Source organism: Panthera leo, chromosome F3, assembly GCF_018350215.1.
Source record: "Panthera leo isolate Ple1 chromosome F3, P.leo_Ple1_pat1.1, whole genome shotgun sequence".
In the NCBI taxonomy this organism is placed as follows: domain Eukaryota; kingdom Metazoa; phylum Chordata; class Mammalia; order Carnivora; family Felidae; genus Panthera; species Panthera leo.
The window spans coordinates 41,055,093-41,078,082 of record NC_056696.1 but is presented as its reverse complement, the minus strand read 5'-3'; the positions used below and the strand labels follow the sequence as shown (position 1 = coordinate 41,078,082).

At 48.5% G+C, this 22,990-nt stretch overlaps 1 protein-coding gene across 1 annotated transcript in view; it reads right to left on the bottom strand.

Annotated features, from left to right (window-relative positions):
• LGR6 (leucine rich repeat containing G protein-coupled receptor 6) overlaps positions 1 to 22,990 on the bottom strand; it is a 90,749-nt gene that overhangs the window by 55,461 nt on the left and 12,298 nt on the right. The window lies entirely within an intron of this gene.

Genomic DNA, 22,990 nt, shown 5'->3' with positions numbered 1-22,990 from the left:
AGACATGATGAAAACTTCGACTTTAACCAAAAGCAACACTTGAGGTAGCAAATGTGCCATCCACCACCACCACCCTAACCCCTATTTTTATATTTATCCAGAGATTTCAACTCCCTGAAAATAACATGGCAGGAAGGTAAGGACTGGAAGTGGCACCTTCATCCTGGGAGGTGAGTTTCCCCAATGAAAGGACCCTCCTGTGGCAGATGGAGGGCAGCCTTAGTAGTCATGCATCTTGAGACAGAGCTCCATAGTAGCATCACCTAAGGAGCTTCTTTAAACCATGGTGCCTAGGCCTACCTCCAGAATTCCCAAGTCAATTAGTTCGGGCCTAGACATATTATCATTCAAAATTTCCTCCAGTGATTCTAATGTTCAGCCAGGCTAGCAAACTACCGGTTTAGCCTTTCAGATAGTCCTTGGTTGACAGAATCAGATAACTACTCACTGGGTGAGGAGTAAGATTCCACTGCAGGATACCAGAGCTATGCTAGATGAATATCTGCTTAGATGCTAAAGATTTGCCTGGGAATTGTACACACCAACCTGCTTTTCATCTATGTATCTGAGAAGCTGATTGAACTAGCACCAAAAGGCTAGAAAACCAAACCATTTAACTCACATTACCTCCCTAATGACAAACACTGCACCTAGATAAAATTAACTTTATTCAAAGAGAAGGAGAAAAAGCATAAACTCCAAGAGATATTTGTTAACCCATGTTCATAGCAGTATTCACAATAGCCAAAAGGTGGAAGCAATCCACGTATCTATTGACGGATGAATGGATAAATAAATATGGTATATACGTATATAAATACAATGGAATATTCAGCTGTAAAATGGAAAGAAATTCTGACACATTCTACAACATAAATGAATCTTGGAGACATTATGCTAAGTGAAACAAGGCAGTCAATCACACTTACATGAGAGCTACCTAGAGTAATATATTTATAGACAGGAAGTCTATAGACTTCTGAATGGTGGTTCAGAATGGTGGTTGTCAGGGCCTAGGGGGAAGGAGGAAACATGGATTGTTGTTTAATGGGTATAGAGTTTCACTTTTGCAAGATGAAAAGAGATCTGTAGATGAATGGTAGTGATGGTTACACAATGATATGAATGTACTTAATGCTACTGAACTGTATACTTATATATGGTTAAGATGTTAATAAATTTTGTGGGGTTTTTTTTGTATTTTGCCACATTTCTTTAAATGTTTTCAAAAGATACAGAAAAAAAATTTAAGGTACTCTTTTTTTAATTCTGAAGAACAAGAAGATGGTAATAGCATCTTGAAAGCCAGGAAAAGATCAAACCTCTGAATACAATTTATTACTACAATGAGGGGGGAAAAAGTAGATGCTTATTTGGCATCCTCAATAATGTATAAGAAATTTTGATCCCTAGGAAATAAGAGCAAAAATCCAAAGAAGAAAAAAAGCTGAGATATAAGAACATCAGCATAAAATGGGAAAAAATAAAGATAAATTTGGAAGACAAACTGAAATGCAAAGGGAGCTGGGTGGGACATGGGAATGTTGCAAGGAAAGTAAAGTTGAAAGAGCAGAATTCAGATTTGCATTGTAGGTAATAATGAGTAGAACTGGCACCACAGAACATTGAATCAGCAATGGGGAGAACAAATACAAGACCCGATCTTTGAAGTCAGAATAAAAGATAAAAGTTATGAAAATGAAGATGAGTAAATAGGAGAGAATTGAATTTGAACTTGAAAACTACAGGTATTGCAGAGGATTAAACCCAGAGTGAATAGAGCAGAAGCATGACAGCTTTACTTGGGGGAAACACAAAACAAAACATTCTGAAGCTGAAAAAATATATTGTTAAGAAATGTTTATTATGTTCCAGGTAAACTGGATGAAAAGAAATTCATACCTAGTCATATTCTGCCAAAATTTTTAATTGTAAAGAAGAAACGAGGAATGTTATCAAAGAATCCACTTCTCAAAAAACGGTCTGGAACCGGACGGTTTATCAATGAGTTCTTCCAAAATTTCAAGTAAAAAATAACTTCTATGCTTTATAAACTGTTGCAGGAACAGAAAAAGCTGTATTCATACTCAATTCACTCTTTGAACTTAGTTTAGCCTAATAGCAAAAGCTATCAATAAAAGCACAGAAAAGAAGCTATAGACCATTCTCATTCATGAATATTTTATTAGGATATAAATATTCTAAGTATAACACTGGCAACAGAATAATGCAATAAGTATAATCTACCATCTACCACCGTGAAGACAGAATGATCCCAAGAATACTATGGTAATTAAAATAATGAATTCTCTTACAGTATAATGGATTCAGTACATGTAATCTCCATATATTCTGAAAAGTCACTCAGTAACATCCGCAAATCCTAATTTTAAAGACTTAGAGGCACCTGGGTGGCTCAGTCAGTTGAGTGGGTCCGACTCTTGATTTGGGCTCAGGTTATGAACTTATAGTTTGTGGGATCAAGTCCCAGATGGGGCTCTATGCTGATGGTGTGGAGCCTGCTTGGGAATCTCTCTCTCCCTCTCTCTCTGTCCCTCCCCCATTCATGTGCTCTCTCTCTCTCTCTCTCTCTCTCTCTCTCACTCTCTCTCTCTCAAAATAAATAAATAAACTTTAAAAAAGTCAAGCATCATACTTTATGAGAAAATGTTAGAGATTTTCCTATTAAAATCCAGAACAAGATAAATATGTTCGTTGCCATAATTGTTAATAATCATAATCATTCTTCTGAAAATTCTGATTAATTCATAAGGCAGAAAACAGAAATAAAAGTTATACTTATTGTCTGAAAATAACATTAGATACCTCCAAAATCTAAGAGAACCAGTGGTAAAACCCTTATGATTAATAAAAGAATTCAGTAAAGTGCCAAGATACAAATGGATGTGTACATCTCAATATTTTCCTAAATTCTAACAATAACAGAAGATGGAATGCTGAAAGCATCTCCTTAACATTACTAGTAACCACCAAAAGAAGCTCATGAACAAACAAAATGAAATAAACATTGTGGAATAACTCTAGCAAGAAATGCATAGGTACTTCATGAAAAAACAAAAACCACAAAAGGTTACTGGGATGTATAAAAGATGTTTTGAATTAAGAGAAATAAGTCCTGTATGGGAATAAATTTTATAAATATGTAAATTGTGTACAATTCAATTTATAGATTTAGTGTTGTTCCAACTAAGATCCCAGTGGGATTTTTTTGGCAGGGGTTGGGAGTATCTTCACAAAATAAAACTAAAGTCCATGTCATAAAATAAATAGATGAGAAAAATAAAACAGAAAAATAGACTAGAACTCCTCCATCAAACATTAAAATACCTAATAAAAAACTATTAGAACTAATAAATCAGTATAGCAAGATGGCAGGTTATAGGATCAATATATGAAAATCCATTGTGTTGCTACACACTTAAAATGAACAATCCAAAAATGAAATTAAGAAAATTCCATTTACAATAACATCGATGAGAGTAAAATACTTAGGAGTAAGTTTAACAAAAAATACAAAATTTATACTCTGAAAACTATAAAATGTTGGAAGAAATTAAAGAATACGTAAGTAATGGAGAGACATCTCATAGTCATGGGTTAGAAGACTTCATATTATTTAGATGGCAATGCTCTCCAAATTAATCTTCAGATTCAACACAACCCTCATTAAATTCGCAGTGTCCTTTTTTTTTTCTTCAGAAATTGACAAGCTGATCCTAAAATTCATATGGAAATAGGAGGGAGCCAGAATATTCAAAACAATCTCAAAAAAGAACAAAGTTAGAGAACTCACAGTTCCCAACTTCAAAATTTACTACAAAGCTACAGTAATCAAGACTGTATAGTAATGGCATAAAGATAGACATACAGATCAACTGAATAAAATCGAGAGTTCAAAAATAAATTCGTTCTTTAGTGGCCAGTTGATATCAACAAGGGTGCTAAGACAGTTCAACAGGAGAAAGAATAGTCTTTTCAAAGAATAGTCTTTGGGGTGATGAAAATGTTGAGTTGGAACAACTTAGCAAAAGAATGAAGTCAGACTTTTACCTTACACCATATACAAAAATTAACTCAAAACAGATCAAAGACCTAAAACTCTGTAAGATGCTCAGAATACAACATGGACATAAATCTTCCGGACCTTGGATTAGGCTATCATTTCTTAAATATAACGCCAAAAGAACAAGAAACAAAAGAAAAAATAGATAAATTTTACTTCATCAAAATTAAAAGCTTTCAATCTTTAAAGGACACTATCAAGGAAATGGAAAGACCGGGGCACCTGGGCGACTCAGTCAGTTAAGTATCCAACTTCGGCTCAGGTCATGATCTTACAGTCATGAGTTCGAGCCCTGCGTCGGGATCTGTGCTGACAGCTCACAGCCTGGAGCCTGCTTCGGATTCTCCCTCTCTGTGTCCCTCCCCCACTCATGTTCTGTCTCTCTCTCTCAAAAATAAATAAACATTAAAAAAGAAAGAAAATGGAAAGACAAGCCACAAAACAGGAGAAACTATTTGAAAATTATATATCTGATAAGGGAACTGTATCGAGAATATATAAAGAACCGTTACAACTCAACAACAAAAGACAATCCAGTCAAAAATGGGCCAAGGATCTGAGAAGACATTTCTCCAAACAAGATAAACAAATTGCCAAATAAGCATGTGAAAAACTGCTCAATCTCGTTAGCCATTAGGAAAATGTAAATCAAAAACCACAGTGAGATACCACTTCATACCCATGAGGATGACTATAATCAAAAAAGACAGTAACAAGTGTTGACAAGGATGTAGAGAAATCAGACCCCTTCCTCATACAGTGCTGGTGAGAACGTAAGATGGCGCAGCCACTTTAGAAAATAGTTTGGCAGTTCTTCAAAAACTTGTGCGTAGAGTTACCATATGAACCAGCAATTGCACTCCTAGTTAAATATTCCTAGTGAAATGAAAACATATGTCTACACAATGTTCATAGCTGCATTACTCTCAATAACTAAAAAGTAGAAATGACCCAACGTCCATCAGCTTGATGAATAGGTAAACAAAATGTGGTATGTCCATTCAGTGGAATATTTTTCAGCCACAAAAAGAAATGAAGTACTGATACATGCATGAATACAGACATGGATGAGTCCTGAAAACATCATGCTAACTGAAAGAAACCAGACACAAAAAAGCAACGTGCTGTATGATTCCATTTGTATGAAATGTCCAGAACAGGCAAATCCAGAGAGACAGAAGGTGGATTAGCACTTGTCAGGGGCTGGGAGAAGGAGAGATGGGGCATAACTGCTAATGAGCAAAGGTTTTCTTTTGGGGATGATGAAAATACCCTGGAAGTAGATAGTGTGATGGAGGTACAGGTTTGCCAACCTGCTAAAAACCACTGAACTTTCCACTTTATAAGGGTGAATTTTATGCTTCGTGAATTAATCTCCATTAAAAAAAAATATTTAAATCCAAAATGATTACATCAGCACTATATTAGTGCAATCTTGCCGAAACAACAAAACAGATCCCAAATAATTTGTAAAGATTTAACGTGTCACAAAGGAAGCATGTCTGTTTATAAGAACATGTGTGTTCATACAGAATTACACAGAAATGTTAACAAGCATTGTGTCTGGGTGGTAGACTTGTGGGTGATTTTTATTTTCTTCTTTTTACTTTTTTGTATTTTCTAAATTTTCTACAATGAGTCAGAACAAAAATAAACATGTTTTTTAAAAACAAAGTGCGTCAGTGTATAATTAAGTCCCAGGCTCCGGAGTTGCTGAGATGAGGGAGGCCAGCAAGGGAGCTCTCTGCGGAGCCTGCATGGGGAAGGGCGCTGGCGAGGGAAAGATCTGAGAGTGAGCAACGAAAGGACACTCCCTGCTTCACGTCTGCCTCTGTGTCCCTTCTTTCCCTGGATCTTCCACCAAAGCAATCGCCAAGCCCCAGCAATGGAATCTCAAGGTCGTGCCTCCTCCTCTTGACCCGAGGGCCATTGCTACGGCCTCGGTTCTCTCCGGCCGTGGCCTCCTGGCCGGCTTACTGTCCCCCTTTGGCTAAGTCCCCTGTGCCCTCTCAAAGGCATAGATTTGTTAAAACCCTGCAGTGGCCTCCACCGCCTCCGAGGCGGTCCCTGGCTGGTCATCAAAGGCTCAGGCCCCCTCTCCAGGTCTTCTCTCAGGTAGGCTGGTGTGTGGTGCTACAACCTTGGGAAACGAGTCCTGCCTCCGCACCCCCCTGGCCCCCGAGCCAGTGTTCCACCTCCCGTGCCTCCAATTCGCTGCCTCCATGCTTTGCTCAGTCCCCTCCTCTCCCAGCAAAAGCTGTCCGTTTACCTCCACCTGTCTGCCCTTTATTCTACCTTCAAAACCCAATGGAAAGGTTGTCTCTTCCACGGAGCTTTGCTGATCTTCCCAATCGGAAGGCATCCTCACACACCATGGAGCTGCCCTCTCATCTCAGAAGCTGGGTTGTCAGGCTGCTGAGACTACCAGCGTGGTGACTCCGTGCGTCCTCGTGGCCACAATTAGAATCAGATGATGTGGGTTCTCCAAAGCCCTAAACACTTTGGGAAAGATAGCTACAGCTTTGTGTGTGTATTTAGAGGCCCTTTATGTACGGTGACAGTGTCTCCTTCCTGCCCTTGCTCTAGGCTCCAGGTGGAGTCACGGTGCCACCGGCATGGTGACACTGCCCCTTGGAGGTTTGAGGGAATCAAGGACCGTGTTCTCTATGTGTGTTGAGTCTTTATGACAAGACTAACCCAGAAAAGGTCTCAGTAGACTCCCATTTTATGAAAACCCCCTGCTTAGCGGAACCAAGTGGAGATTACCATGGCCTCGGAGGATGATAGGTTTAGGTTTGAAATTGCTGAGACGGATGTGGAGAAGTTAAGGTGTCCACAGTAAATGGTAGATTACACTGCAGATAGGAAAGCTGTTTAGGAATAAGATATCCGTCCCCTGTTTTCACTGACAGAAGTCTCAGACAATACTGGCAAGTGTCTGGGAGTGAGGACGCATTTTGGCATCGTTGCTGACTTGGACAGAGTAATTCTGTTGGACTTGTATTTAAATGATCTAAGTGGGGGCTCCTGGATGGCTCAGTCGGTTAAGCGTCCGACTTTGGCTCAGGTCATGATCTCATAGCTCATGGATTCGAGCCCTGCGTTGGGCTCTGCACTGACAGCTCAGAGTTGGCTTCGGATTCTGTGTACTCCCTCTCTCTGCCCCTCCCCAGCTTGTGCTCTCTCTCTCTCTCTCTCTCTCTCTCTCAAAAATAAATTAGTAAACATTTTAAGATAAATCAGTCCATTATCTCAGTGTTTAGCCCTTTGAAAAGAAATATATAAAACCAAAAAAGAAAAAAAGGAACCGGGTTGTCAAACTTCTCACCTATGCGGAACGGTAGGAGTTAGATGTTAGACAGATACGGAGTTGAAATCTCAGTTCTGATGCTCGGTGCCATGGGGTACCAGGCACAGCACCTGACCTTGCAGGAGCCCAGCAGCTGTCAGCTGCCCCCTTCCCGCTGCACTCTGGACCTCTTGTTTGTACCTGCCGTATTCTATCAGGTACTGTTCGTGAACGTGCTCTGTGTGTCCTGATTGCAAACTCATTGAAGGCCACTGCACCCACTTGGTACTCACCGTAGATCTGCATGGTGAAAGGGATATGGAATGGGTGATACATGCTCACTCAGGGTGACCGACCACCTGAAGGGATCATTCCTGGGGTCAGGCGTGGGGGAGAATCTATCCCTCTCTGCCAGTAGACCCTGGCAGGGGGTGAAAGGTCACAGCCTAGCCCCCAGAGCCTGACTCTGCCCCTGACAGCCAGGGTTTCTCTGAGCTACCCAAATCCTCCTCCTCTTGTCCCCTCACTAGTGCAAGTGATGACACAGTGGGAGACAATTCTGGAGTTTAGTCTAATAATAGGAACACCATTTATTGTGTACTTAGGATATACCCGGTATAGATTCTACGCATTATCTATGCATTTTCTCATAAATCTTCCTAACAATCACTTTATTTTCCCCAGTCTACAGATTATAAAACCAAGAGGCTTGGAACATTTAGACAATTTGCCCGTGATCCTTCATCTAGAAAATGGCAAAGCTGGCTTCCAAAAAAAAAAAAAAAAAAAAAAAAAATGGCAGCCTCTATTTCCAAAGAAATAGCTAAAATCACACACCACCCTTTCAGCAGAAAGGAGACAGATTTTCTGGGTCGTCACAGTCTAAAGCCCCAGACTGAACCGAGACTCAGAGGATGATAGACCTCTGCCAGGCCCCTCCCAGGCTGGACGGGTGAGAGTCTTGATTAAGGGGTTGGGTGAGAGAGCCCATGCACGTGCCTGGCACAGTGCCAGGAAGCCAGCAAATGCTCCCTGAGACTTACTTTCCTTCTGCCCTCGGACTTCCCAGACTCAGAGCAGCTTGGGCCCAGTCAGATTCAGAACACTTGTCAGGTCATACTAGGGAGAGAGATGAACCAAGAAGGGTAGCCATCTGCCCTGGGCTAGGCATGGAGCCCTTTCTCAGAACTTTCCAGACTTGCCAGAAGGTCACCACTTAGTGTCCCAACCCCCTAGTTCTGAAACCAGGTCTCTAGACAATATCTGAAGAGTATTTATTGTCTGTGCCCACACCCTGTCCCCCTCCACAAATCTGAATTCTGATCAGCTTCTCCTCCAGGTCCTGCAAAGACAAGAGAGTTCTGCCTGAATGTTTCCTGCTCTGCTCTGGCTAGGGCTTTCCCTCCTGCCCTCTTGGTTATGAAGATTGAGGATCCCTGCTTCGGGTACCTAGTGCTCCCCATGTGCCCATTGGGCTCAGAGTCAGCTGGAATCAGTCTAGGAGGACTTTCTGGAGGAGGTGAGTGTCGCACTGAGATAGGAAGTAGAGAGGCAAGGCTAGGCAGAAAGAAAGAACAAAGGGTCCTTGACTGAGAAAGAACTTAAGCCAAAGCTTGGAGGTAGAAGAGGACAGACTTGGGGAACTAGGGAAAGATAGGGGTCAGTGACTTCGCTAGAATGAGTGGAAGGCAGGGACACCAACACGAAAGCAGACAGAACTCAAAGGAAGATTTGCCCCAGCCAGGCCTTGGGGGTCTGTGGGTGGTTTCTGATCAGAGGAACAGGATTACTTAAGTGGTGCCACCTGCCGGCTTGGAGGAAGCTTGGGTGCAGCCCCCCCTTCACCACGCCCCCTCTGACCGTTCTGCCTCAACAAACAGAACTAAGAATCCTGGGACCGCTTCGTTATTTCCAGCCTCCCCGCCACCTCCCCTACCCCACACACCAGACTACACTCTCCTATTCAGGCCCTTTTCCCTCTCCCCCTCCCGCCCCCTCTCCCTTCCAGGTGGGCCCCTCCCCTGCTCTCCAGATGTTCTGAAAGGTTTTCTACTATAAGGCCCTGCAGGCCCCAGGTTAGCAGATGTGCAGCTGAGAGGCAGGTTAATTGGGGCCAGGGGAGGCGGCTGGGGCTGGGGCTTGGGGCTGGGGGCCGAGGCAGCTGCGTTGGCCCAGAAGGCCTGGTGCCTCCCGGAGGAGGCCTAGCAGACTCATTCCTGTCGGCTGCAGCTGACAGAGCAGGAAGGAAAGGGGAAGGGGCTGGGGGGCTGGCCCAGCTGGGGAACAGAGCCTCCTGACTCCCTGGCTGGGATGAATCCGGGGTTTCCTCTTCATCCCCACCCCCACCTGGAGCTCCGGAAATTATGAATGCCCCCCAGGTAGTCAGCCTTAGGAGGTGTTACCCCAGCCGCTGCTCTTTATTTCAGTTAGAGCTCCATGCCCGACAGGGCCAAGGGCTGCAGGGACAGAGATCAACCCTAAGTAGCAGGTCGTTCTAAATAATGTTATTCTTGGCTTTGGAAGGTATGACATGGCTTTTTAAAAAATAAGTTTATTTCCCATCTCTGTTGTATTTAGACTGGGACACGTACTAAAGTGCAGCCCCAATAACACACCATCTGATGATGGAGGGTGAGAGCCCCGCTCACACCTTCTATCCGTGGATACACCGCACACAGAGTCCCCGCCCACGGCCGAAGCCACATCACCGTGTGTACCTGGCTGTACCACAGGGGCCCTGGATGCATGTGGGGTCAGAAAAGGCCTCCTGCAGGAGGAGACATCTCAGCCAAGGCCTGATGGACAAGTGGGACTTGGGCAGGCAAGCAGATGGAGAAATAGGAGGGAGTGTTGCAGGCAGAGGGGATAGCAAAGAGCAGGAGTACCGGCTGCAGCCTAGGAGGGTTACAAGTCGCTCCCTCTGACCCCAGCAAAGGCTGGGAGGGTGAAATAGGGAGAGGAGGGCAGGGGTAGCTTAGCCCCTGGAGTTTGGGCTTTGTCGTAGAGCAACTGGGACTCCCTGAAAATTTTTAAGGAGGGGAGTGACGTGTTCAGATTTGCGTTTTAAGACCCACCTGACAGCAGCACGGGGGACAGGTTAAGGCAACTTCAGAATGGAAGTGGGGGAGGGGGGGGCGCCTGGGTGGCTCAGTCGGTTAAGTGTCCGACTTTGACTCAGGTCATGATCTTGTAGTTCATGAGTTTGAGCCCCGCGTCGGGCTCTGTGCTGACAGCGCAGAGCCTGGAGCCTGCTTTGGATTTCGTGTCTCCCTCTCTCTCCATTCCTCCCCTGCTAGAGCTCTGTCTCTCTCACAAAAAATAAATTAAAAAAAAAAACATTAAAAAAAGTTTAAAAAAGAGTGGAAGCAGGGGACCATTCAGAGGCTGTTGCAACGAGCCAGGCAATGGATGATGGCGGGCAGATGACAGTGCACAGGGGAGTAAAGGCAGGAGGATTTATTCCGAAGCAATCCGGATGGACAGTCGCTGGGACTGATGAGATGTGGGAGTGGTGACAGAGTCAAAAATGACTGCCAAATCCCTGGATGGGGGAACCATATGAATGGTGGTGCCATTTCTTGAGACAGAATACTAGAGAAGGAGCACTCACAGGAGGGAAGATGGTGAACGTTTGGGGAAATGTTCAGTTTGCGGTACCGTTGGCTCATCCAGCTGGAGATTCCAATGGGCAAGCCATGCGCCCATCTGGGCTAGAGAGGTAGACCCAGAGCCATCAGCATGTAGGCTAACTGGGTCCACGGGCAGATAAGAAACTTCCTGGGGGACAAACTGAGGAACAGATAGAACAGAGGGACAAGGAAAGAGCCCCCAAAGAACTCCACCATTTATAGGATGGGCAGGGGAAGAGGAGTCTGCAAAGAAATTGAGGAGGGGCCAGAGAGGTGGGGGAGAGCCAGGAGATCTGAGTTCCGTGGATAGAAGCCCCGGGAACAGAGGCCTTCAGGGAGAGTGGTCAACGTTAGCATATGCTGCTACGAGATCATGTAAGGTGAGGCCTGGAAGGGGCCTGCTGGACTTGGTGAAGGTCCAGTGACCTTGGTAAGAGCCATTCTGATGGTCTGAGAGGGCCACAGAAGCCAGACTGGAAGGGACAAAATGGTGGCATCTGGTATGGACTGGAAGGAGAGGAGAGAGAGAAAGTGGTAGCTGGAAGGGGCCTGGGGCAAAGCCTCAATAACGTACGGGTGGTCCTGCTGCTGAATGAGTATCAGTTGGTTAAAGGCACCTGGTGTGATGTCTGTCACATGGGAGAAACTCAAAGAAAGTTCCTTCTTGCCCTCTCTTTTATCTCCTGCTTTCTTTCCTTCTCTTCCCTCCATCTTTCCCAAACGGTTGCCTTGACACTGAGGTGAGGCATGGGGCCAAGGTCACCTCTTCTGATGGTCTTCTGTGGCCTCCAGCCCCAGAAAGGTGCTTCATTCTCTACTCACAGGGTGACTAAGGCAGGACCCCCTGAAAAATCCCCCGGAGAAAGAGTTAATTTCTTCTAGGAGGCATGGGGATTGGGGAGAGAGCTGGGGTGGCCAAACTTCACAAGGGGACAGAAGTGACCTCCTCTCCACGGGCTGCCAGGGCCCACCCACCAAGGCTCAGCATGCTTTTAACAGCCACCACCCCAGAGCAGCTCGCCCCCACCAAGCACCGTGGGCCTTCTCTCCTCCCTCCCTACCACCCAGACCCCTCCAAGGTCCCCAAAGTCCTCGTGACCAGCTCCTTGTTTGAGTTGTTTTATTTAAGGGTGACAGGGAAAGGAACGGGCTCCAAGTCCAGAACAGGCATTAGGACTAGCGAGGAAGAAAAGCCACCTTGGCTTGTGAGAGAGTCCCCCAGGGGGTCATATTCCAGAACAACTGATCTTAGAGCCATCTAGATGACACCTAAGCTCATAAATAGACAGTCCCCTTTCAGAGCAAAACAGCATCTGCTGGCCTGGCCTGGGTTCCTGCTGGCTGCAGCACTACCACTGACTCGCTGGGTGACACTGAGAAAGTCACTTCCCCTCTCTGCTGCTTGGTTTCCTCACCTGCAGAAGAGGCTGTTGGACCTGCTGACCCCAACAGCGCCTTCCAGCTGGGTATTCCAAGGTCCTGTGGTCTGGGGTGGGCAGCCTCCACCCACGCAGCCTCTGCCGGTGGCCAGAGCAGGAGCCCGGTGTGTTCACAGCCTTTTCCGGTTGGCGTGTGGATTTCCACACTCCAGCAAGCGGCTGACAGCCACCTTGGCTCCAAAGGCTCATAAATGGGTGGAAAATGACTCATAGACTCTCGGAAAAGACCACATTTTCCCAGCCCCGGACAGTCTTCTCTCACCGGGATGGCGGGATGGCGGGATGGAAGGATGGCGGCAGGCTGGGGGAATGGGAAGCAGGCAGCCTGTTGCAGAGGTGCGGCCAGGGGAAGGCAGGCCGCAGGCACACGGGCGCTCTCTCCACCTCTTCCTGGCTGTGATCTGAACCTTCTCTTACCTCCTCTCTGGATTACTCTAAGGCTTCCGTGGCACGGAATTTGAACAAGATGTTGTGAGCTCCCAGAAAATGTAGAGAGTGGATTGGAGTGAGATGGGGTCAAACCCCTTCCTGCCCCCAGCCAGATGCAGGCAGTGTGATTCCAGGGAACTTTCAGAAGGAAGTGCTCTAGCCTTTCCCCCTCCCTGTGGTTTTAGAGAGCCAGGAAGTTCTTCTCAAAGTCTAACCTTTATGTCTCCACCTGCATCCTCCAAGAGAGTATCTGGTACGTCTCATTGCCTCTGGGTGGGTCCACAACCAAACCTTGTGTTTCCACCCCATATGTGCAAGGGATTGCAGGGGACCAAAAAAAAAGGGGGGGGGGGTTTAAGGCTTGAGGACTTTGCATAGATGGTGGGCAGTGCCGGGGGGCGGGGCGTGGTGAATGGAAGGCTTAGAATGATTGTGGCCCAACTTAACTGGGGTCCAGGGAGGGGCAGCAAGCCCTAGGAGCTCCTGGACAAAAAGAACAGTGATGCTCAAATTTTAATTGCATACCAATTGCCTAGAAGGTAAAAGGATGGGTCTTGTTAAAATGCAGATTCCGAGTCACTAGGTCTAGAGTGAAGGTTGAGAGCTAACATTCTCCCACGGCTCCATGATGCCAGTACTGCTGGCCCGTGAGCCACACGTGGAGTAGTGAGGGTCAGAACCGCAGTTCCCAGATCTGGGTCTGCCTCAGTGTCGTGGGGCAGATGACCGTAGGAACAGACCTCTGAGATCCCTCACAGCTGCCCTTCCGCACAGTCTAGGATCGGGGTTAAGAACACACATCGGCTTGGAATTCAGACAAACCATTTATCAATTCTGTGATCAACTCCCCAAACCTTAACTTTCTGTTCCATAAAATGAAAATCACGGTACCTCCTATAGAGATTTGTTGCAAGGAACAAAGGTGATGTCTGCTAAGCATTAGCCTAGAACCGGGTATCATAGTAAGTGTTCAACAAACATTAACTACCAGGACGATTCTTATCATGCCCCTACTGGGCTTCACCTGGTTTTCATCATTTTCGTCAACTCCCGCTTTGCTTTCATACACTAATTTTATATCATGTTCACTTGCACTGACTTTCTGTCTTAGAAGCTTAAGACCACAGTGTATGGGAGGGGCAGGGTAAAGATGGGTGTCTGTGTGTGTGTGATATTCCCACAACAAACCACGAGCCACTGAAAGGCAGGCCCTTGTTTTAGGACTGGTCTCAGGAACTTTTCTGCTATAGTTCTAGGCACTCAGCAAAGCCTAAATAAACAAACCAATGGATGGATGGACGGACGGACGGATGGATGGATGGACGCCAGTGGTTGGTTATCCTCTTTCCTCTAGACATACCCGGAACCCAGGCCAGGGCTCTGCCCTGATGCCAGCTGCTCAGTGAGGGCATTAATACAGGAGGAAGGAAACTTGCCTCTGTCTTCTCTCCATGGGGGAAGGGGTCACCCACTTCTTGGCTCCACCTGGGGCCCACGTGCACCGAAACCACCTCTGAGTTATGCGCTCCCACACCGCCACTTGGGGTGCTCCTGCCTCTTTCAGATCTCTCAGGCCTAAGCCTGGGAGAGCTCCATGGGACTCAGGAGGCAGGAGGGTGAGGACACCCACAAGTCTGGGCTGAGGTGTTCCCCATGGGGCCAAGGCACCACACTGCTCCTGGGTGGCCCCGCTTGGGCCAACTCTATCCCAGACCAGCATTTACGGCCGAAAAAACCTCCACAGAATCCCAGGGCCCAGCCCACCACGGACACTCTCCTAGACTCTCCAGGAGCCAAATTACCCATGTTCAGAGCTTCATCATATGCAGGGGGCTGCCCGCGTGCCCGCCCACCCACCCACCTCAGAGAGGCCTCTGCCCCAGACGAATGTAGTAATCAACTCCCGGAACCTTGAGGAGATCCAAATACAGTAGCATATAATCACGGAGACCGAAATAGCTGTGCCAGGGAGGCCATCTGCCATCTCGGTGCGTCTCTGGGGACCCCTCAGCTGGGCCCCACAGCATGGCTGGGCCTCAGGGCCCTTTCTGGCCAGCAGGCAAGTTGGGTGGCACTTCTAATATTCACTAGATCACCTGATGGGCTCAGGGGCAGCTTGGGGGCTTCTCCATGGCAGACTGGACGTCTTCAGAATGGGATTTGGATCAGCACTGCCCTGACCTCAGGGCCTTATTCTCCCCGCAGGCTGTCAGCCTTGGACCTTACTTTGCCAGATGCCCATGGGCTGGCCCATGGGCTACTGCTCCCTCTAAGCCCTCTGTTTTCATTCTGACTCAACCCTCAGCTCTTCACCCCATGCACTCTCCCATAGGATGTAGGCTCGCTCTCTCTTCTCCACTGTCCACCTTCCTCACTGTAGCCTGTTGAAGGGCGGCTCCCTAAAATGTAAGCCCATGTCCTAATTCCCAGAAGCTGTGAATGAGACCTTCCCTGGAGAAAAGGGTCTTTGCAGATGTAATTAAGGCTCTCAGGGTGAGATCATCTGGATTATGTGGGTGGGCCCTAAATCCAATGGCAAGTGTCCTGATAGGAGACCAGAGAGAGATGCAAAGAGAAGAGAAGGTCACGTGAAGATAGAAGGCAGAGATTGGATGATGCGGCCCCAAAGAATGCTAGACACCAAGAGAAGCTGGAAGCGACCCTGCTGACACCTTACTCTCAGACTTCTGGGCTCTGGAACTGCGAGAGAATTAATTTCTGTTGTTTTAAGCCACGCAATTTGCTATGGCAGCCCAAGGAAACAAATATATCTCTTTTCTTCCGGATTGGTTCTTAATCTTCAATGCGCACGGAATCCCCTGGAGGTCTCCTTCTCCATCTCCTTCTCCTTCTCCTCCTCCTCCTCCTCCTTCTCCTCCTCCTCCTCCTCCTTCTCCTCCTCCTCCTCCTCCTCCTCCTCCTCCTCCTCCTCCTCCTCCTCCTTCTTCAACAAGAGAGAGAGGGAGACACAGAATCCGAAGCAGGCTCCAGTCTCTGAGCGGTCAGCACAGAACCCGATGCGGGGCTCAAACCCACGAACCATGAGATCATGACCTGAGCTGAAGTCAGATGCTTAACCAACTGAGCCACCCAGGTGCCCTGGAGGACTTCTTAAAACACAGATTGCTGGTCCTTCTGGACCAAAGATTCTGATTCAGTAGGTCTGGGGTGGGGCCTGAGAATGTGCATTTCTAACAGGTTCCCACGTGATGCTGATGCTGCTGGTCCTGGGACGACACTTTGAGAACCACTATTCTACAAGTTCTATTCATGACTGTGTTGGCCCATTCTCTCCCCCAAAAGCACCTTCCTCAACAACCCCCCTCCCCTAGTGATGGCCTCCTCCTTCCCAGGGTGCTGAGGAGAGCTGAGAAAATGCCTCCCTGAGGGAATTCTCCAGTCCTATGTGTAACTGGCTCTTTCTTTTGAAATCCCCCAGGCCTTCCACTGGGGCCTTTTAAAGATCTGCTTCAGTGAGGCTGTGAGTGGTAAGGTAAGTCATGGTCAGGCTCTACTACCCTCACCACAAGAAGACCCTACTTAGTTCCATGCCGGACTCTAACTCTACCCCACTGGGGAATCTTGAGCAGAGCAATTTCCCTCTCAGGTGTGTCTGTAAAATGGGCCATAAATGCAGATGCAACTCCTTGCAAGGGTAACATAGAAAAAAAACTGTTCCTCATGAAAAGCTTCTAGAAAGATCTTTTTTTTTTAACGTTTATCTTGAGAGAGAGAGCATGCGAGTGAGCAGGGAAGGGGCAAAAAGAGAGAGGGAGAGAGAGAGAATCCCAAGCAGGCTCTGTGCTGTCAGTGCAGAGCTCAATGTGGGGCTTGAACCCACAAACTGTGAGGTCATGACCTGAGCCCAGACCAAAAGCCAGACGCTTAACCAAGTGAGCCACCCAGGGGCCCCTAGAAAGATCTTAAGTCTCCACACAAGTAGATTGTTATTAGGCACAACCAGCCTCAGGCCCTCTCTCCAGGAGTCTGGGGGTTATGATCAAAGCCAAGGGTCTCTAGGGATCAATGCTGAAGCCAAATAATCAGCCCCAGTTTCCCCAGGCAACCAACACTCTCCCCTTGTTATGGGCTGAAGAGTAATGGATTTAGGAGGTGATTAGGATTCGGTAAGGTCATGCGGGTTGAGCCCTTGCGAATGGGATTAGTGCCCCAGAAGTGTCAAGAGAGAGCCTGTGTCCTGTCTCTGCTCTGCCAAACTTGAGGGTGGAAGAAGTCAGCCGTCTGCAACTCAGGGGAGGACCCTCACCCTCCTGCTCAACCGTGTTGGCAAGCTGATATCAAACTTCCAGCCTCCACAACTGTTAGAAATAAATTTCCACTGTTTACAGGCCACGCAGTCTATGGGGCTTTGTTAGAGCAGCCCAGACTGGGCTCCATTCAACCCTAGAACTCCCAGAGTAAGGACTGAAACAGCCCAATCCAGGCTTCCCGCTGCCCCCCACCCCCTGCAACAGCAGAGCGCACAACCCAAATCCAACCCTGGGAGCAGGTGCTCTGGAAACATCTTGGTCCCCAGAACGCCGGAGATGACCATTCCTGAAGGCTTGTCATCCGCTTGCTCAGCAGCCTCAGAACGGGTCTTGAGAGGCAGCCCAGAACCACAGTTATGCGTGTAGATGCTGGGCCAGGCTGCCTGAGTTTTGCCCATGGCTCTGCTCTATACTCACTGCGAGAACATTCGTCAAGTCACATCACCCCCCTGTGCCTCAGTGGTCTGCTCATCTATGAAATGGGGCGATGAGACAGCTACAAGTAAGCATCCTGAAGGAGTGCCGTAAGGGGTAAGAGACGTAAGAAGTAGGAGCCCCTCACACATGCAAAGTGCCATCTAAGGGCTGGTTATTATCAGTCTGGCTGTGGTCGTCTGTCTGGGGGGACAACTGTCCCTTGGAGGGCGGTCAGAGGTATGGAATGAGGGGGACCTGCTCAAAAGCCCCTTGTTTCACCTTTTCTAATCCTTGTCCTCACAGAACCTCTGGCACTGGCCAGAATGGTTTCACCGTTTTCTCCTGGAGAAGCTCAAGCCTTTCCTCCTCATTCCCCCTCACAGATTCCCAGGAGGCCAGAAGCGTTCAGAAGGATGCTCTCCATTTGCACAGAGAGAGAAACAGATACCCGGAGAGAGGAAGCACACAGCAATCATAAGCGATGGAGAGACAGGGCCAGTAACCCCATTAGGACATTCTTGTATCTCTGGAGCATGACACCCTTCCTCTGGGGACACCTGTCTGCCAGTCACTTCATTTGACCCTCCCACTTTAAAGAGAGGGAAGTTTAGGCTCAGAGAGGGGAGGAGAATTGCCAATGGCCTCGTTGCTTCTTAGTGACAGCGCCAGGACTTAAATCCAGGTCTCTGGATCCTAAAGCATCGTGTCTTAGAGGCGGTGTTTAAGAGATGGAGGTTAAGAATATGGTACTTTGGAATCTGTAGTGCAGTAGAATGCCAGCTCGGTGACATTCTAGCTGTGTGATCTTGGGCAAGTTGCTTAACTTCTCTGGACTCTAGTTGCCCCATCTATACAATGAGAATGATAGAAGCTACTTTATAGGGATTTCAGGATTATATGAGATATGAATGTGCTCAGCATTTTGAAGTGTGAGAAGTGGGAGCCGCCCCTCCCTTCCCACATCACCCTGAGCCCAGCTGCCTTTCCATGCACACAGGCACGCCCCTACCCCCAGAGACGTCTGTCCACCTCTGACTTCTCCACCTCTTCCCCCTCCGAAGCAGGCAGCCAATGTGTTTTAGATTGGCTGGCTTGCGCTGAGAGGGTTGTGGTGGTTCTAACTTGGGTTTCAGTTTGGAGTCTGGCACTGCTCTTGATTAATTTCCCCAGCTCGGCACAGTGTTGGCCAGTTTCATGTGGCTGTCCTTTGCAATTATGCATTTCTCCCCGTAGGGTGTCCAAGATTGGGCTGTTTTCCTGTTTTCTCCCCTTTATTCCTGCCACTGTGCTTTTCTGATTCTTCTCCAGGGACCCGCCAGCCTGCACTTCCTGGGCCCCGCCCCAGCCCAGTCCTGAGGTCTTTCTGGGCTGTTTTTCTGCTTTTCCATGCACTCTCCCCCTTGCCCTGCCTCACCCCCACTCAGTTTCTATTTTCCCCCAGGCTCCACTGGCTTCCCGTGGTTTCTCTTGGCCTTGGCTCAAGCCTGGCGTGACACATCTGGCATTGCCATCCTCTCCCTCCCACACTGGTTGGGGAAGAAGCAAGTGTATCCAGGGAGGTGGTATTGTGGGGCTGGGTCCTACCCACCCAGGTGCCAAGCCAAACAGCCCATGCACCATGTGCAACTGCTTACCTAGGGCCCTATCCCCTAACCTAACCCCACTCCTGACTAATCCAAACCCACTTTCTACTCCCCGGTATCTGGTTCTAGCTGGTAGAAAGCGAACCACGGGACGGAACCTTCACTGTGGTTCCAGGAATGTCCACAAGAGTCTGTGCAGGGACCCTCCCTTTCGGAGGTAAGGAACAGCCCTTTCCAGGGACCTGAGCCCCTAGGTGCTCTGGGGAGGACGTACCACCTGGCATGGGCAGGGATGTGTCTCCTGTATACTACCTCCCTGATCCACTGACTTCCTACAGGAAGGAGGAAATTTCTAGTTGTTGGTATCTGTCAGGAGGGAGGGAGGACCACCCAGTGACGGCCACCAAAAGTGACTTGCTTTCCTTGCAGCCATGATGGAAAGGGCACAGCCTTTGGAGCCTAACAACCCCGAGGGATAGCCCTGCTTTTCCCACTCGCTAACTCTGACCTTGGAAGAGTCCGTGAGCCTCTATTTCTTCATCTGCCAACAGAGGTGGCCCATATTAAAGAGGAGGTTTGGTGAGAAGGAAATCGGATCACGTACATAAAACATGTCATGTAGCACTGACACATGGAGGGCCTCCCACAATTGTCATTTGTTCTCACCTTCTCCTTTCAACCTAGCCACGTGGGCTGGTTTTACTGTCTCTATCTGAGACAGAGGGGCCTGAATTAGTAGGACAGAGCCTCATTTAGAGGTCCCCAGCTTCCAACAGCTCAGGATATAACCCCTACAAATAGAACCTTCGAGTTGGGTTATGCACTCTCCCTCTTCTCCCCAGCGCACACACACACACACACACACACACACACACTGATGTCATACATGTAGAGATGTAGAGTGACCCCTTTCCAGTTTGTCTGAGATGCTTACTCACCTTACTCACAGGTACCTCAAATTCAATAGGTCCACAAGGACCTCGGTGTCTCCCCTTTCCCTGTGCCCCTCCCCAGAGCGCTCATCCTCTGGGGTTCACGACTCACTCATATTCTTACTGTGCTCTTACTATGTGCCAGGCTCTCAGCGACCAGCCTCTCTGGCCACCCAGATGTGAAAGCCAGAGACACGGCTATCAAATGGATTCCTCCTCTCCTCCAACCCCCACTTCACATCTAGTCCATACTACTAGCAATAATAACTGTAGTAGTAGCAACAAAGGATACTGGTTGGTTTTTTTTTAATGTATATTAACTCATTTCCTCCTGGCCTATCGAGGTACAGAGACGCCACCTCCAATTTACTAACAAAGAAATGAGAACACAGAAGTTAACCCACCCAAGGTCCTACAGGTGGTGAGCGAAGGAGCCGGCCCAGAACATCTGACTCTAGAGTCCATCAACGTCTTTTACCCCCACTACCCCTGCCTTTCTTCAGCTGCTATCGGGCACCCTTGGCTTACCAGCCCCTTCACTGGCTCCACACCTCCAGGCTGTCCTCCGTAACTGCTGCCAAAGTAATCTTTCGACGATGCAGACTCTATCGCCTTGCTCTCCTGCTAGAAATTCTTCTGTGGCTCACCAGTGGCCAAATCCTTCACAAGGTTCATGGCTACTGGTGAGGCATTACCTCTTGCTCATTCCAGATCTCTCTCCACCACTGCCCTCCCCCACCCCCGGCCTCCCAACACACACACAGTGCAGCCAAACTCACTGCCTTGTAGGGTCTCTAGAATTTACTTGGTTCCTTATCTTCGTGTCCTTGCATGTGCTGTTCTCTCTGCCTGGAATGTCCCTTCCTGACTCTTCACCTGGTTGATGCTTACTAATCCTTCAAGAGGCAAGTCAGGTTGCAAAGCCTCGAAAATGTGTATAAAATGAATGGATCACTGGCTAGGTAAATGAATGAGAGCATAACAGCATCACCACACATTGCAGCTGTGTGGAGGCTTCTGTTTACAAATCCCTCTCACGTTTACTACATATTAGATCGTCCTGACAACTCCGTGAGATAGGCAGGGAAGGTAATTATCCCTAACTTGAAGGTGGAAAAACGGAGGCACAGAGAGGGTAAGTGACACAATAGTGAGGATCAGAGCCAGGACTTGAAGCCAAGTTCTCTGCCTCACAGGCCAGTGCTCTCTCACAGGATGGATTGCAAGGGGCAAAAATCTATTCATGTGCCTTTAAACTGTGGGAGGAGGGGACTGGGCCTCTGTCCCCTGCCCTGACCCACCCAGACAATGGGGAGTGACAGCGCTGCAGGTGGAAGTCATTTACCTAGCTCCCCCAGCCACCGGGTCTGCCCATTTCTCAGAAAGTGCAGAAGAAACTGCCTCATAGCCCCAAAGCATCATGCCTAAGTCTGAAAGATGAGACCTTTGGGATCACTAAGCAGGCAAAAGATGTGATTCACAATTAAACAAACAAACCAACAAAACTTAACCTTAAAATAAGTGTGAAGTCCAGCAAAAGTCTAATGTTTTTCCCTATAAATACCTCTTTGATGCTTTGGATGAAATGTCAGAATCTGCACACAGGCATCCCTCCATTTTTGGCTGCCCCTGCCTTGCTGGTGCCCTAAGTAAATGTTTAGTCTGCCCTCGGGTGTGGAGACCAAGCACAGGTTTTGCTGGCCTTTGATCTTCTGATGCTGGGCTGCCTGGCCCTGTTCAGGGGTGACCTAGATGGAGGGAGAAAAGGTGCCTGGGGCCAGGGGCCCAGCACTTATTGGGATGGAAGGTGGGAAGGTGAGAGAATGAGGGGAGGCAGGGGCGGGCCCATCAGGCAGCTGGGGGCACTGGGGTGCAGACACAGAAGCAGGAGGGTAGGGAATGTCCAGGGCAGGGGGAGGGGAGGGAAGCCCTGACTCTGGGTGGGTGTGGCACAGAGGGTTGGCCAGGGCCCCCACGGCTGGGCCCCTCTGTCTGTGGTGTAAGGGGGCCTGAATATGGGTTATGGGAAGGAAAGCCACCTTTCCCACCCCCTTTGTCCTTCCACCTGAGGACAATCAAGACAGTTTAGAGTTGTCTGACTCCTACACCCACGGACTGGGCAGGGACCACGACAGAACCCACAGGCCAAGGATGCCAGAGGCCTTCGTCCTGACAGTGCAGGTTCACTGTGCCTCAGTTTCCCTCATGGCTAGATGTTAGGCCCACTCCTGTCTCTCAATTATGATTTCTCCCCAAACATCTGTTTACTCTCCCATCAGATGTAGGATGTACTTGAAAATTCAGTTGGCTCAGCACGCACGTATTAGGCACCGGCTATGACCCAGGCCCTGCGACGTGCACTGTGTGAATAAAAGGCAGCACCTGGCCCAGAGGATCACAGCTGGCGGGCTTAAATCACTAGATAGCACCTGTTTCTGCTTCCGCCCTTGGACTCAGTCTTGCCTCCATGATGCCCCTACTGGGTGAGAAAGGAACTGCAGGGCTCCTTGAAGAGATGGCTCTGTCCTGGGTGGCCAGCGAGACTCTCAATGCAGTCCCACCCCCAAGTAGGGGAAATGGGTGTCTGAGCCCAGCCCTGCCCCCGAGCCCTGGGGGCTAGAGCAGTTTAGGTGGGGTGGGGGGAGAGAGCTCCTTCCTGACACTTCTTTGAGGCGGCAATCTCCAACCTCCGCCCCGGGGCTCCATGGCAGAAAGCCAGACACCCCAGGACCGCTGTCCCGGTGGCCCCACCTAGGGAGGCCCCATTCCCACAGTCCTCCGGTGGGGGCCTAGAGCCCTCCTTCCCGAATGCAAGAGTACACATACACACGCTGTCGACAACAAAACCCCCGAAAAAATCCAAAGCCTGGAGCAGCTTTCTGTCTGGAACATGGGGTGAGAACGGGGGGGGGGGGGG